Source organism: Nothobranchius furzeri, chromosome 14 (assembly GCF_043380555.1).
Source record: "Nothobranchius furzeri strain GRZ-AD chromosome 14, NfurGRZ-RIMD1, whole genome shotgun sequence".
In the NCBI taxonomy this organism is placed as follows: domain Eukaryota; kingdom Metazoa; phylum Chordata; class Actinopteri; order Cyprinodontiformes; family Nothobranchiidae; genus Nothobranchius; species Nothobranchius furzeri.
In genome coordinates, this window is record NC_091754.1 from 63,500,226 (window position 1) to 63,517,321 (window position 17,096).

General features: G+C 42.9%; 1 protein-coding gene and 1 long non-coding RNA gene across 8 annotated transcripts in view; one reads left to right on the top strand and one right to left on the bottom strand.

Moving 5' to 3' along the window:
• LOC107374197 (TBC1 domain family member 14) overlaps nucleotides 1-17,096 on the bottom strand; it is a 66,472-nt gene that overhangs the window by 25,668 nt on the left and 23,708 nt on the right. The gene's annotated exons all lie outside the window — the stretch shown is intronic.
• On the top strand, nucleotides 2,459-3,884 carry LOC139062691 (uncharacterized). The gene is made up of 2 exons (XR_011516265.1): nucleotides 2,459-2,914; nucleotides 3,644-3,884. It is a non-coding gene; the product is annotated as an uncharacterized lncRNA (long non-coding RNA).

The following is a 17,096-nucleotide window of genomic DNA, read 5'->3' on the forward strand; positions in this document are numbered from 1 at the left end:
TCCCTGTCAGTCTTTGGTGATTTTGTTTATGTTTATTGTTTATTTATTTAGCAGACGCTTTTATCTAAAGCGACTTACAATTTATAACCTATAGGGCATGTTGTGATCTGTGGGGGAAACCGGAGTACCCGGAGGAAACCCACGCATGCATGGGGAGAACACACAACTCCACACAGAAAGGCCGCAGCCGAGCCGAGTTTCGAACCTCCAACCTCCTGCTGCGAGGCAACGGTGCTAACCACTGCGCCACCATGCAGCAGATTATGTATTATCGACTTTCTATTACTAAGACAAAAGCAGAAGTGAATAATTATACAGATGTAAGAAAATATCGATATGGCAATATATCGTGATATTTTTCCAGCGATATATCGATATTCAAAAGCCATTTATCTAATTTTTGGAAGAATTTCCATGCAAACATTTGTGTATTTTCTTTTCTTTTGGTGCAATTCAAACACCGACCACTAGTTGGCAGCAGTGTGCAATGGGTTCTGTTTCTACCAATGAAATGTAAGTCCCTCCATTACGTTCAGATACCTCATGTTAAACGTGTTACATATCAGTTTGGACTGTTCATTGAATTTTCCTACAATAAATTCAGTCTAAAGAAATCGCTAACATCATCGGGCTGAATGTATCGCAATATATCACGATATATTATATCGTCTCCCCTGTATCGTGATACGTATCGTACCACCAGACTTTCACCAATACACATCCCTAATTAATTAATTATTAAATATATATAATAGTTGGTTTAAACAGGACTGATGAGCTAACGGCTAGTCTGAATGCAGCCAATATGAGTGTGTTGCTTCCATCTTAAATTTTATAAACCTTCGTGTTACCTTAAACGTCTCCTTGTATAATAATGTATGTGTTAGGTTTCAGTTTTGCACAAAAACGAGCAAGAAAAGGTAAAATAGCTGATGCCACATAGCTTTTCTTGTAGGACACGTGGTTATCTGGCAGCTTCAGCTCAGCAGCAAGCCAACCAAGAGCAGAGCGATGAGTGAAGAATAAATAATCGTAAGATCTCTGGTGTTAGACTAGTAAAAGCATTTCAGGTTCAGAAATAAGCTAGCTCCACAATAGGGAGCCTAGGCTCCTCCCCTTCTGGTGAGCTCATGGCTCCATGGAACAAAAATAAATGCATGGAAGTGAGCTAAAAGAGCGACTTTACTAAACCGCTTTGCCTTACACCCAGAATCACACATGCTGTGCTTGATTTTAAATGAAAAGCAATTACACGGGTTTCGACTATGTCACGAGATTTATTAGCTTGTAAAAATTCGTAATTAAATTACTACGAGAGGATAAACTCTATTTTCTAATCCTGGTTGATATGCACCATGGGTTTAATATATGGTATTTTAGGTTTTGTGTGAAAAGATGTAGTGGACTACAAATCCTCATCTCACCAAACTGACGTCATCGAACCAGACACGAAGAACAGGAAAAGAAAATGGCTGTGAGTTTAGCCAACTTCACATCCTTCTTCCAGGATGACAGAAGGAGCCTTTAAGGAGGAGAAAGCAACTATGAATCTAGCCATGTGGTGACTGGAGAGTAGCAGCTACGAGGTTCTGTGGTGACTAGGCTTGGGCGGTATTACCGTATACAGCCGGTGTTAAAAAACAGAAATGGTGTCAGTTCCAATACCGCCATGAAAAAAACCCCAGTGCATTTAGAAGACAAAGATAAAAAAATTAAACAAATAAAGGTCATTTAAGCTATAAAACAGATGTGTGGTTGAATTTTCAGTTTTACTTCAATAGTTTCAAATGTTTTCTCCAAATTTTAGAGACGTTCCATAAAGTCTATGAACGTGATGTGATGTCATGTGACAGCGCAGAGAGAAAAATGGCAGCTCGCACACCAGCTGACTTGGTGTCTAAAAGCAACACAACTTCTGCAGTTTGGCAGTATTTCTGGTTCGAAGCGAACTTAAAAACTGATGAGGTCATTTGTCCAAACAAAAGATGGCGGTGAAAGACGCACGCCCTGTCGGAGCGAGCCGTAGCTGAAACAGCTGTCTTGGGTCTGGAGCCTGTAATTAAAAGAGACAACAATGCAGCCAGCCTTCCCCAAATGTAGCCCAAAAGTATCAAAGTACCCGTATGTCGGTGCCACAAGCGGGTTTTCAGCAGTCGGAGGTTTAAGCCGGTAAACACGCCGAATTTTCAGGCAAAAAAAATCCTTTTATAAGCTGTGTTTTTTCAAAGTTATTAAAATTATGTGTATTGTGTTGTTATTGTTTTAGCAATAGTGTTTGTTGTTCAGTTTCTGAAAGGTAAAGGTCCAAACCAACAGCTTGGTAATTCCACTTGAGGCTTACGGCATCATTTTAAATTAGTCCCGGTAATACCGCACACCTTGGTAAAGTGTGGAGGAAGCTAGACGGTACTGAAATCTGGATACGGCCCAAGCCTAGTGGACACGTGACATCTCACTAGAGCTGAAACAACTAATCGATTTAATCGATTATAATCGATTATTAAAATAGTTAACAACTTTTTTAGTCATCGATTAGTTGTTTAATAATCATATTTTACCGCATAAAGTCTATTTTTTACCACAATCTGACATCGGTTACAAGCTGTTAAATTTGCCGCCAGTGTGTGGCAGTAATGAGCCACTGATCTACCAGTGGAGCCGTAGAAGAAGAAATGAGCCAATGGGTGCCCTCGGTTTTCATGACGTATCACGTTACTGACGCTCATCTTGCTGTGAGAGATGGCGGAACAAGAGGAAATACGGAAGAAAAATAGAAGCGACAAAACTGAAGAGAAACCCCGGACAAAAACCTCACGAGTATGGGAGCACATTTGAGACGAAAGCATGTGGGGGCTGATGCAGCAGAGGAAGAGCACCGCGGTCAAGTGAGCCGTCATTTGGAAGAGCCAGCCCGGTAAGTAACAGAAAATAAACAAGCTGGACTTAGTGTTTTAGCTGAGTTCGTTATAGTGGATGTTAAACATGTTTTTTTGCCGCGTCAGTCTGCGGTGTTCTACTTCTGATTGACTAGATGCAATCGTGAATCTCCTCCGTGTTGTGTATCATGCGCTTGCCAAATTTAGCACGTCTGTTTATAAGAATGTTCTCGTTAAGAGAAAAACGGCACAAACCCATAACTATGTTCCTCATTCAAAAAAGGACAACTCCGCGGAGAAAAATATACAGACAAGCTGTGTCCAGGTGAATATAACACGGCATAGTTGTACACTTTCAATTTTTAAATACAGGAGAAATTCAGAAAAAGTCATTTTTTTACTATTAAAAGGCTGTTTTACTGTCTAACGCTGTAAAACGCCTCACAACACATTTTTATCATGTTTCTTAAACAGTATTACACAAAATAAACATTTTTCACATTTCTCTGGCTAATTTAAACACTCCCGACTCAAAGTAAAAACCTCATGAGCTTCTTACTTAGAGCTTTTTAATAGTAAAAATGTTTTACTTTTTTTCTGAATATCTCCTGTTGCGGGCTATTTTGTAGAACGTAACCCTCAAAATAAATGATCACTGTATATTGTTAATTAATTCAAATAATATAATATTGATTTAGTGTTGTAGTGTGTGTGCTGCTTTATTTTATATGTGTACTTATTTCAGTCTATTTGTGTTTCTTATGCAGAAAAAAACAAGCAACGATGGACAACTACATGGGGAAGAAGACACTCACCCCCCAGCAATTCATACCACTTACAAACTCTATTCTAAACATGCTGGTAAAAGACATGAGGCCACTATCCATGGTGGAAGGAGCAGGCTTCCAGCTAATGCTAAAAATTATTCTGGACTGATATTTTGCACTGTTTAGCTCATTTTATACTGCTGACTGTGTTCATGTGCAATAAAATAGATTGCAGTCAACTGCACAATTCTCTTATGTTTTTTTGTTCTTAACTGAAATGCATCCATCACTTGTATAGGTTAAATAGCTAAACAATAACAAACCGATTAATCGATTAATCGAAAAAATAATCGACAGATTAATCGATTATGAAAATAATCGTTAGTTGCAGCCCTACATCTCACACAGACAGAGTCCTAACCTTCACTACATGAAAATGCAGATTATTAAAGACGGCTGTTTGAATGAACTGAAGACATGACTGGTTGACAAGCCTTGCAGCAGGATGCAGCATATGTGTGTGTTAGGTGGTGAACACCGGGTTATAAATGCAAGCCAGGATCTGCTGTTACACCAGGGTATATACAGCAATCCTTAAGTAAAATTTACTACTTTTTAATACTTTTTTTACTACCTTCAGAATTTTTTTAAAACCATCACAACACTAAATTGCAAGTGTTAATCAGCGACCTATTTACACATATTTTAACATACATAACATACAAAAAGAATAGACTTAGAGACTCACTGATGTTGACAACGTATTGCACATATTTATTTTACTTAGAAAATTATCGCGTCAGACCCGTGCCACAACCCGTGCACGCGCATTGGGTCCACAGCGCGCGTGTGAACGGGACTCGCGAGCGAAAATATACATGGCAGCGCGCGCGTGAACGGGACTCGCGAGCGAAAATATACATGGCGAGAGGTCATTTGTGCACTGAGAGGGAGCAAACTGTGTCTGTGAGTGCACAAGGATGTGCACAAGTGACAAACCTGCGTGCGCGCGTTGCCAACGAGCACACGGCAGAGGAAAACGTGCACGCTCGGCAGCCTCTGCGCGCTCGGTTTCTAATTCCGCTCGCTCGGCTGCGAGGAGTTTTGGCACTCTGGAGGCGTGGCCTGTGGCAGATCTTCCCTGTCCTCTGATTGGTTAGTTCACCCCGCACTTTACTCTCTACCTATCTATATAAAAAAAATCTGAGATTTAGCAGTTGCTGTCATAGCTCAGCTGGGAGAGCGGGTGACTCTCACTCTGGAGGATCCAGGTTCGAGTCCGGCCAAGGAACATAGAGTTGATGTCATATTATTCTTTCCTAATTCCTGTGATATTATTTTACAGTTGTGACCGTTCAACTGTCATTAAACGTCCGAATGTTTGCTGGGCAGTGTTTTAAAAAGTGCACATAAACTAGATGGTTTTAACCAGGTAAAAATAGACTTGTGGGTGTAGGTATGTTCAAGTTTAAAAAGTTCTTGCCTCATTAATGAATTGTTTATTTTTTTCAGTATTTAATTGACAAATTATCCTTTCAAATAATTAATTGATGAGTTACATAATTGTCCATTTAGAATTGTTGAATGGACTGAGTCAAGTTTGGTGCACTTTATATATTTCAAAACATGTTTTTTTAATTTTAATTATGCATATAAATAATTTTAATGTTAATTTATTGAAATATTTCTACTTTTTCATTACCTCACCCTTGTTTTGACAAAAACAAGACCTTGCTGGATAATATCACGGAGAAACTATTTGTTCACAGTACATGGCTCAGTGAGGATCTGTGTACCAAAGGAGGAGATGCTCAGAAATCTGTCTGCAGATTGTTACAACCCAGACTGGAAGTGGTGGGCTGTAATAAGAAAGGAGACCAAACAGGAGTGGGGGGTTCAACAACTGATTTATTTAACCAAAGTAAGGATTTACTAAAGCAAGTTAGTGAACAGAAAATGGCCATCTCAAGGTTTTACTCGGATGTCCCTCAGCAGGGTGCAGCACTGTTGAAGGTCATCTGAATGAAAGCTTGATATGCAGCTTCTTTATGAAAGTGTGTAAATATACAGTGTGGTTGCCGTACATATGTTGAGGTTCTCAGACATCAGGCTTCTTTGCCCAGGCCTTCACTAGTGGGCTATTTTAAAAGTTGGTAAGGAGACAAACCACAGCATATAGCTGATTGTTTACAAATGCAAGGAGGGGAATAACAATCAAAAAGCTTGTGTTCTTGGACCAGATGAATGGAGCGCTCCACATGCACTCAGAGATGTTATGGCTTCTGTTTCTATAACTTTACATGCAGACATTTGAGGTTTGCCAGAAAGAAAAGCTGGCCTGTACACTTTGCAGGGCACAATGTCATCAATGAAGAAACCCCTGTCTACCATGATGACCATCTCTAGTTGTAGCATTTTCATCACACCAGATTCCCAGGTTGGTCGCTGATAGTTCCAGCATACAGTGCTGAGACAAAGGTCACTGGCCTATGTGGCACAATCCAAATGAGCCTCTTCAGAGTGCAGTTGAACTTGAGGAAAATATATGACTCTGGAAGAGAGGGGAATATGGCCATTGACACCTCAGATCAGTGCAGTCAAGAATTACTGGTGTTTGGGTAGTCCTGAACGTGTTGTGATGCCCCCACCGTCTCATTGGGTTTTCATTTGTGTTTAATTGTGTTTTTCTTCTGTTGTAGGCAGCTGGTTAAGCAGCCTTGGAGGCACCTGGGCTCAGGGTGTGGTGCTGCCTACAAAGCCTACTGTTTTTCTGCTTTCACTGGGTCTCTCCTGTGTGGTGGAGAGTCCTCACTGGCCATTTTCTGTTCACTAACTTGCTTTAGTAAATCCTTACTGTGGTTAAATAAATCAGTTGTTGAACCCCCACTCCTCTGTTTGGTCTCCTTTCTTATTACAGCCCACCACTTCCAGTCTGGGTTGTAACAATCTGCAGACAGATTTCTGAGCATCTCCTCCTTTGGTATACAGATCCTCACTGAGCCATGTACTGTGAACAAATAGTTTCTCCGTGATATTATCCAGCAAGGTCTTGTTTTTGTCAAAACAAGGGTGAGGTAATGAAAAAATAGAAATATTTCAATAAATTAACATTAAAATTACTTATATGCATAATAAAAAAAAAAAACATGTTTTGAAATATATAAAGTGCACCAAACTTGACTCAGTCCATTCAACAATTCTAAATGGACAATTATGTAACTCATCAATTAATTATTTGAAAGGATAATTTGTCAATTAAATGCTGAAAAAAATAAACAATACATTAATGAGGCAAGAACTTTTTAAACTTGAACATACCTACACCCACAAGTCTATTTTTACCTGGTTAAAACCATCTAGCTTATGTGCACTTTTTAAAACACTGCCCAGCAAACATTCGGACGTTTAATGACAGTTGAACGGTCACAACTGTAAAATAATATCACAGGAATTAGGAAAGAATAATATGACATCAACTCTATGTTCCTTGGCCGGACTCGAACCTGGATCCTCCAGAGTGAGAGTCACCCGCTCTCCCAGCTGAGCTATGACAGCAACTGCTGAATCTCAGATTTTTTTATATAGATAGGTAGAGAGTAAAGTGCGGGGTGAACTAAACAATCAGAGGACAGGGAAGATCTGCCACAGGCCACGCCTCCAGAGTGCCAAAACTCCTCACAGCCGAGCGAGCGAAATCAGAAACCGAGCGCGCAGAGGCTGCCGAGCGCGCAGAGAGGCTGCCGCGCGCGCACGTTTTCCTCTGCCGTGTGCTCGTTGGCAACGAGCGCACGCAGGTTTGTCACTTGTGCACATCCTTGTGCGCTCACAGACACAGTTTGCTCCCTCTCAGTGCACAAATGACCTCTCGCCATGTATATTTTCGCTCGCGAGTCCCGCTCACACGCGCACTGTGGACCCAATGCGCGTGCATGGGTTGTGGCACGGGTCTGACGCGATAGAAAATAAGCCAGGCACTTCTGTTCAGCGGTTCAGACAGTTGACCACGAGGCCTGAAATGATGCACAACGACCACTGAATATGACGTCATCATTATGTGACCGGATATGCTAAAGTAGGGCTGCTCGATGATGGCAAAAACAATAATCACGATTATTGTGACTGAAATTGAGATCGATTATTTAAGACGATTTTTCAGTTTATGTAGATTTTTATTTTTATTTTTTTATTCAGTCATAAAACTGCTCAGGGCACAATCAGGGCAAAAATAAACAAGAAACAAGATGATCACTAAAATAACTCCTGATTCCCAGTATAAAAAGACCAATATACTTATAGCTCATAGTTTATGACCCAAGGGCAATAGACCTTGGTTTAACTCATTTAAGTCTAACCAGTACAGACCCAAATACCAATATCTTGCAAATACTGACAGCAAGAATTATACAGTGGCATTTATAACAAATACATGCAAATTGCTGTTCACTAAATGTTGCATAGCATTTATTGAGTCGTGTCAAGGTGCTGTAGGAGAGTGCACTAGCACCATGTCCTCAGAGAGATTAGTTATTATTTATCAGCGTGAGGAACTTATTTCTACCTTATTTATAAACTATTTATTTACAAGTCCATCAGTTAATGTAATAATTGTCCCAACCACAGCTGCACCCCCCACCCCCCAACCCGGTCTCACAGCAATCAGGGGCAAGCTGCACGTGTGTTTAGCGCGCCGCACGCGCACATTTAGCCGTTTTTATCGGCTCAGGAGTCCGCAGGTGCGGTGTGTGTGTCACTCACTCTGGTTAATCCAACAGGGAGCCGGCTCCGAGAGCCGTCTTTAGCGACCGACACATCACTACATCATTCCCTTTCCTAATGTCCTGAAGAACGGTCCGGAGTGCAGGCGGAGTGTTTAGCTAACCTGCAGGAAACGTCGACGACAGTTATCCAGAAAGTAGCCAAGGGTTACCAGAGATGTTTCTGAGGTGTTCGCTAGCTACTTTTAAGATTTAAAAAGTCAAGAAGGGGGTCTGAGAAGCTGTTAGAAATAGCGTCAAAGTCGCTAAGTTAACTTGGCAACACCGGGAGGAGCGCTTCATTTGCAACTCAAGGCAGCGCAAGTGGGAGGAGCAAATAATCGGCTTGTTTTGTTTTTATAATCATTCAAAACATTTCATTCGGAATATATTTCTATGTCGATGTTCAGAATACGACATCTGATAGTCTGAAAAAAATAATACCTAATTTGGAAAAAATAATACCTCTGAGACCAAATTTAACACTTTTAATGGCCTTAAATTTGACTATTTTTATTTATCACTTTTTAATACTTTTTAAAACCCCGCGGACACCCAGTACACATTTCATTAACGCAAGGGCCCCGTGCCTCTCAGCTGGAGCAGCAACTGTATCCCATGATAATCTGAAACCAGGGCAACCTGCTTTGTCACACCAGCCTTCAATACAGTGCTCCGATTTCCAGGAAGTGATGATGTAAGAGCTCTCTGGGCCTCTTGCTACAAATGGCCGTTAGAGACGGAAACTAGAGAGGGCACAAAGCAGCTCTGAAGATGACGAGGCTGCAGCCTCATTAACATAAATACCTGTACGACTTTATAGCTACAGGGGTTTGAAACATGTTTTTATAGATTAACTCAGCATCAAATCGTCATGGAAACCCAGCCAGCTGTTTAATAATGTAAAGTAGAGCTAAAAGGCCACAGGGGAGTCACCTGGACTCACAGTAAGACTGACTGGAAACCGCCTGAAGGGAAACGCCAAACTGAAGTGTGAACGAGTCACGTGCTGGTCTGTTTGTTGTCTCCAACAAGGTAAACAACTAAGCTGGTGCCCAGTGCACATAAACCTGGTGATAATCAGTTTTAAGAATAGATTAGTTTCATTTTCACGACTACAGTCTGTGACAGACCTGCGATTCTGAGATTAAAGTAAATGTGAACACGGTCATTTACTGATGTTTCACTATTTTAATGAAAATGAAATAAGGCTGTTTGATTCTTCCATGCCTAACTTACTGTGCTGAAGTGTGGGCCAACAACCTCACAACTCCATTAAATTACTACAGAAAAGGGCTGTTTGAATTCTAGGCTGGGTATCTTGACCATACAAGTCCTCTCTCTCTCCAATCAAAATGATTAAAAACGCAGGATCTTGTAAATTTACCAAGCCCCCACAATGCGGCTCTGAAATTGAGGCCAACCTGGAAGTACCAAAAATTGCAGTTCCACCCTCATCCACTAGGGGCTGGTGTCAGAAGCGAGCAAATCCTCATTGACTCCCATGTTAAAAATACCAATTTCACAGCAGAAATAAACATGTTTACAGCCTGGTACCAGAACATGTTTAGGTTTAAATTATCTAGTTTACACTCATGACAACTCTGAGGGGGGTGAATGTTTTTCTCACTCTTCTGTTTAAGTGTATTAAAAGCCTAAAATTCTGTATAATTAATGAGCATCAGACACACGTGACCACAGAGCTAGCTCCGGGGAAAGGCCTCAGTAGAGCCTCGGCCTCACCTGGAAACTGTTCCAGGATTTTGAGTCTCTGTGTTTGTGTTTTCTTGTTTGGATATTATTTGTGCAATTGTTGGACAAAATGACTTGCTGTGGCATTAATTGCACTAATAGAGCGTCCAAGGAGTCTCCACTTCATTTTTTTCAGTAAGTAAAATTATATTTATGTATTTTAGGTCACTGCCGAGCTGAGCTTAGATTTTAACATGTACTGTTTAACCATGAAATTTAAATGTAATAGGGTAAAACCCAGTGCATTTAACATAATGCTGCACTTTAGAAAATGGGTTGAAATATAACATGTTGGTGGAGCTGGGTTCCCACTATCGGCTTGTGGAGCTCTCGGGAGACCGATGTTTTCCACCCGTTCTCCCCTCCCCGCAGCTCGGCGCATATCTGTCTGATCGCGGCTTCTGTCTGCTGCGCGGGCTGCCAGCTTTCAACAGCTTTCGGGGGAGACCTCTGTGCTCCACCCGGTTTTACCCAGCGGTCAGCACAGCAGCTCTGGTGTTGTGCACAGTTAACTCCAGTTGTAGCTAGGTTGCTACCTCCGTTAGATTAGCTCCCACCTCTGCATTAGCTTTGGGTTAGCTTCAGGTTAGCTTGTAGCTAGTTCGACCGGGTGTCGTCAGTTGATCCCAGCCTTACAGCCCCACATCTCTTCCCTTTTATGGAATTGTCTGGGCTTGACGGAACCTGTGACACGGTCAAAATGGCGGTGGTGGCCACCTCCCATTTAGCCTCAAAAACGTGTTATTGGAGCCTATGGAAACCCATTGTCCAATATTTATATGTCGATGGAATTTACATACTTTTACGTTTACGGCATATCATTACTTATTACCTGCTAATATTCTAAATGTCTTCACTCTTAGGAGTGAAATATACTTGCTTTTTAATCCTCGCTTTGGCGCATACTTGCTGCTACATGGCACTGCAGGTGGTACTGGAGTGTTCCACTAGGGGGCACACTAGACTACTCAGACCGGATAGAGAGCCGGGTTTGTGGGTACCAGCAAATCAAACATGGCGTCAATAGAAGAGATCAGTAACTGGTTAAATTTGAGAGAAGGACAGAAAAAAGAAAGCAGTGGCATCGTAGCCGGAGTCACCATGGTGATTGTGTCAACTCCACCTACAGGTTACTCATATATTGCAGCGATCGGGTGTGTCGCGTTAGTTTCGGGGGACAAGCACAAACAACACTTCAGATGAATGAAAGTTAAGCGTGACAGCCATTTTAAACACACATACTCGCCGTTAAAAAGCAAGTATATTCTGGCCCTCAGTCACATGATTTAGGATATTTAAAGTTCTGATTGCGAGAACCATCAGAAGTTTTTTAGTGTTGATTTGTTGAGTCAAACTGTAGAATGGTCAGGGGCTTGAACTTGCTTCTGATTGGATAACAGCAACACAACTCCACCACTGACTTACAACGTTTAAGTTTTATCTCAACGAATAACACACATCAGGAGGACTTTGCCGTAAAGTGAAGTTGCTAATGCTAGCTTAAACTAGTCAAGATGTCTGCTGCTGATGCCTGGATGTTAAAACAGCCTTCCTCAGTGAGTCCATGAATGCTAATTCAGTGTGACGTAGATCTGTCAGGCTTTTCAAATCCTTGAGTTTCACCATCTATTTTCTATCAGAAGCTAATGGGACGACGACGCCCTCTGCTGCCCGCATCCTTCACACTGACAACACCGAAACAAAAGTAAAGACACATCTAATTACTTCACTGTGTTTAATACAAAAAAAGAATATAATTAGTGTAGGAGACTATTTTAAATCATTTTCTTGAGTTATTAGTGCTAAAATGACCCATTACAGGGTTAATGAGGCAACCCAGCCCCTAGCGCTCCATGTGGCCAGAATATTCCACTTGCAACTTCAGAGTGGCTGGCTGCTCTGTTGGGCATGGAGGTCTGCTACAGTTTTATATAATGAACACAGCTGATTTATTTAATTTAGTGATGAATCAATCCTGTCGACACTAAGGAAGACTAGGGAGACATTTCAGCTTTTAGACTAAGGTGTTAAAAAGACGAACGCACAGCAAGGAGGAGAGGTTCAACAAACGGACACCAGGGGGTGCCAAAAGCAAGTCAAAACGGCCTAGTTCCCCATTAACCTGACAGATTGGGGTGAGGTAAGTTCTTCTTTTTGCTCTTAGTTCTAACCATTTGCAGGAAGATTTTCCTTTAAATGTTATTTTCTGGTGGCTGAAACCCACCTCAGCTTCCTTCAGAAAGCAGGAGACAGCTTTGGAACGGGTTGGTGACCAAACAACCGAGATGTAATTAGGACACTTTGGGACTAAACCGTGACAACTGGCAGTTTGTATGGAGTGGGGTAAAGCATCAGCTGGTTAAAAAACAGATATATAACTAGATAAAACCCTTCAGCGTACAGATGTTCTAAACATTCCCTGAACGTTTCAGCTCCATATCTTTACCCGTCTTTGTGTGGGATCTAATTTCCAATCAGAAAGTCAGAAATGCTCCCACCCGCGTCCACCTGGCCTTTTTACATGGACATGAATGTGTGTCCAAACGAAGGAGCAGCATCTCGTCTAAGCTTCTTTCTCAGACCCAACCTACGGTGGTGTTTTATATAAATCAGCCCCACGACCAGCTGAGAGATCAGAGCGAGTGAGTCACAACTCTCTGATAGCCACCTTTCCTCTGTAACACCAGTCCTCTCAGAGCTAATGCTACTCATTATTCACCCAGCGTGGGCTCATCTCCACGCCTGATGTGGCGCTTCCTGCAGCTGCTGGCGTGCAGATCGATGCTGGCATGACTACACCTCGATGCTTTATTTTATACGAAACCCAACCTGCTGCTCTACTACCAGCCCAAGAGTCCTCTGTGCCTAATTCTGTTTTCTGACCATCTTCCGCGTTTCATTTGTTTTCACTACATGAAGATCGTTTCCCCTCTTCCTGCTTCTTCTGTTCAAAGGGACATTATGGAAGTGTGACAGTCAAAACATGTGTAGGAATAATAAATGTCTTCTTCATACGTTCTCCTGCAACGCCCTGGTCCTGTAGAATGAGCCCTGGAATTTTTACTGTGATTGCCTGTTTTTCTGTAAAATCACAGAAAAAGAGAGATGCTCGGGTCGAGCAGGCTGCTTCATGCACGTTCACACTCAGGCATCGCCCGTAGCATTTGCTATCCGTAGCTTTAGCAGCAGAGAGAGAGGCAGTGCCACTTTGTCGCTGTTCCTAACGCCTAGTGACAAAGCTAGCTACATTTCTGAGGACCCTTAGCTACTTTCTGTAGAACTTTCTTCTAGATATTTCCTGCTAATTAGCAACAAAATAGCCATTTTCACTCCGAACCGTTCTTTGAACGTTGTTTCAGCTGTCATCAAGGATATAAATGTTACAGATACTGTGAATGTTACTAGAGTGTAGCTCACCTTGTAAGATGATAAATGATAAATGACCCGCACTTGTATAGCGCCTCTCAGAGTAAGGACTCCAAAGCGCTTTACACTACAGTGTATCATCCACCCATTCACACACACATTCACACACTGATGGTGATGAGCTACGATTAGGGCTGCATGATATTAGGAAAACCTGCGATATTCGATAACAGTGCTTAATATTGTGATATCGATATTACTCACAATAAATGAACAAATACTAAAGTATGCAGTGTTGATGTCGTCTGGCGTGTGACGTCTGCTCTGGGTTCAGAGCAAACAAAAACTAATGCATGAATTCCATTACAACATAACATTTTTATTGCAAACATATGCAGCTGCACCCGCTACTGTATTAGCAGCTGCACCTGCTACTGTATTAGCAGCTGCACCCGCTACTGTATTAGCAGCTGCACCCGCTACTGTATTAGCAGCTGCACCCGCTACTGTATTAGCAGCTGCACCTGCTACTGTATTAGCAGCTGCACCCGCTACTGTATTAGCAGCTGCACCCGCTACTGTATTAGCAGCTGCACCCGCTACTGTATTAGCAGCTGCACCTGCTACTGTATTAGCAGCTGCACCCGCTACTGTATTAGCAGCTGCACCCGCTACTGTATTAGCAGCTGCACCCGCTACTGTATTAGCAGCTGCACCTGCTACTGTATTAGCAGCTGCACCCGCTACTGTATTAGCAGCTGCACCCGCTACTGTATTAGCAGCTGCACCCGCTACCGTATTAGCAGCTGCACCCGCTACTGTATTAGCAGCTGCACCCGCTACCGTATTAGCAGCTGCACCCGCTACTGTATTAGCAGCTGCACCCGCTACCGTATTAGCAGCTGCACCCGCTACTGTATTAGCAGCTGCACCCGCTACCGTATTAGCAGCTGCACCCGCTACTGTATTAGCAGCTGCACCTGCTACTGTATTAGCAGCTACACCCGCTACTGTATTAGCAGCTGCACCCGCTACTGTATTAGCAGCTACACCCGCTACTGTATTAGCAGCTGCACCCGCTACTGTATTAGCAGCTGCACCCGCTACTGTATTAGCAGCTGCACCCGCTACTGTATTAGCAGCTACACCCGCTACTGTATTAGCAGCTGCACCCGCTACTGTATTAGCAGCTGCACCCGCTACTGTATTAGCAGCTGCACCCGCTACTGTATTAGCAGCTGCACCCGCTACTGTATTAGCAGCTGCACCCGCTACTGTATTAGCAGCTGCACCCGCTACTGTATTAGCAGCTGCACCCGCTACTGTATTAGCAGCTGCACCCGCTACTGTATTAGCAGCTGCACCCGCTACTGTATTAGCAGCTGCACCCGCTACTGTATTAGCAGCTGCACCCGCTACTGTATTAGCAGCTGCACCCGCTACTGTATTAGCAGCTGCACCCGCTACCGTATTAGCAGCTGCACCCGCTACTGTATTAGCAGCTGCACCCGCTACTGTATTAGCAGCTGCACCCGCTACTGTATTAGCAGCTGCACCTGCTACTGTATTAGCAGCTACACCCGCTACTGTATTAGCAGCTGCACCCGCTACTGTATTAGCAGCTGCACCCGCTACTGTATTAGCAGCTGCACCCGCTACCGTATTAGCAGCTGCACCCGCTACTGTATTAGCAGCTGCACCCGCTACTGTATTAGCAGCTGCACCCGCTACTGTATTAGCAGCTACACCCGCTACTGTATTAGCAGCTACACCCGCTACTGTATTAGCAGCAAAACAACAAACTGCATGCATGCAGTTTCTCAGTGACTTTAAAACATCACCTCCACCATAAAACTTTTTCTGATGCTCCAAATACAGAAAAACATCCCTTACCAGGGTCTTTAGAATAAATAAATAAAATCAGAAAATAAGTTTAAATGATAAATAATAGTTAACATCACTTAAATGCAACAGCAAATTCTCTCATTGCTACTGAACATTTTCTCCACTTATGTGGTTATGATATGAGGCTGTTGCTGTAACTGGGAAGTGAACTGTGCCGGGCCAAACTAGGAGAATATTAAGATTTTCTGAGGGAAAGAGAAAAACAATTGTTTACCTTTCAGAAGAGGAACTGGCAAAAAAAACTACATGTAAAATATGTGAAAACGTTTGTTTTTAACCCCAAATTGAACAAGTTTAGCTAGATCTTAAAAAGCAGCTCAGATGATGAAACTGCAACTATGATTCTGATAACAAGCTAACTAATTGAACTAGCTCCTCTAAGATAACCGGCTAGCAGAGCTTCTGACTGACTGTTTGTGTGCAGCAGCAAATCAACTATCCTGATTAACAAGGTTATAAAAGCTCATAAATGAAAAATCACTTTGATGTGTGGGGGAACTTTTCCAGGCCCTCTTTAGCAGGGTGGGACTGGGAGGAGAGTGCTGCTGTAGCCTTTTAGCTGGAAGCTAACCGGAGCCTGGAGCTAACGTCACCACCCGGTGGAACACTAGCGTCATGAAGGTGGGTTGGTTCACCGGCACGTGTCGGAGTCAGCCCGGTAAAAATGGTTAACGACACCGAGCGGACTCACGTTCACGTTTGAAAGCAGCGCTGATTCCAGAAACCTCAGCACAAAGTGCGTTCGTTGCTCTGAGCCAGCATGACGAACAAGGGAACGGCGCCGCTAACTCAGTTCGGGTGTTGCTTGCCATCCTAAGGGTCTACGTAGGGGGCGGGCGAATTACGTGAACGGACCCATCTGATTGGCCGCATATCAGAAGGGCTACATTTGATTGGTCAAATAATACTTCCGCGTAAAAAACGGAGCTGGTTTACAAAAAGGTGATGTATGACACGGATGGAAATGTTTGAACCAAACATTTATCTCTGTTTTTGACGTACTTTGCGATGGGCCTATCGCACGTCCTGTTATCGCGATGATAATTTTTCGATATATTGTGCAGCCCTAGCTACGATGTAGCCACAGCTGCCCTGGGGCGCACTGACAGAGGTGAGGCTGCCGAGCACAGGCGCCACCGGTACCTCTGACCACCACCAGCAGGCAAGGTGGATTAAGTGTCTTGCCCAAGGACACAACAGCAGAATTCTCTGTCCGGAGCCAGGATCGAACCTGCAACCTTCTGATTACTGGACAACCCGCTCAACCTGTTGAGCTACTGCTGCCACCACTGTCTGACTCTCGTGCAGAAGACCTGGGTTCGATTCTGGATGTGAACATAATTCGTGTAGTTTATTTTTTACATTAATGGTATTTTTTTTTACAGTAAGATGCCCAAATTTTTATTCGAGACTGGCCGAACGGCATTGAATTCACAGATAAAAAAGATGTGGATTCAACTTTCATTTTGGAACAATTTTTCAAGCAAGGGAAGGGAATGATCTGAGCATGCAGGAGGACTGACCCATCATAAACCTTTGTCAGCTGTGCTGAAGAGAAAGCTACAGAACCAAATTATTTAATTAATTAGCTGCGCGTTCTCCTGTCCTCTGTCCTCCAGGCATGGACGTAAATTTTGGGGGCGGGGGGACATGTCCCCCCCACTTTTTCCAAAGTC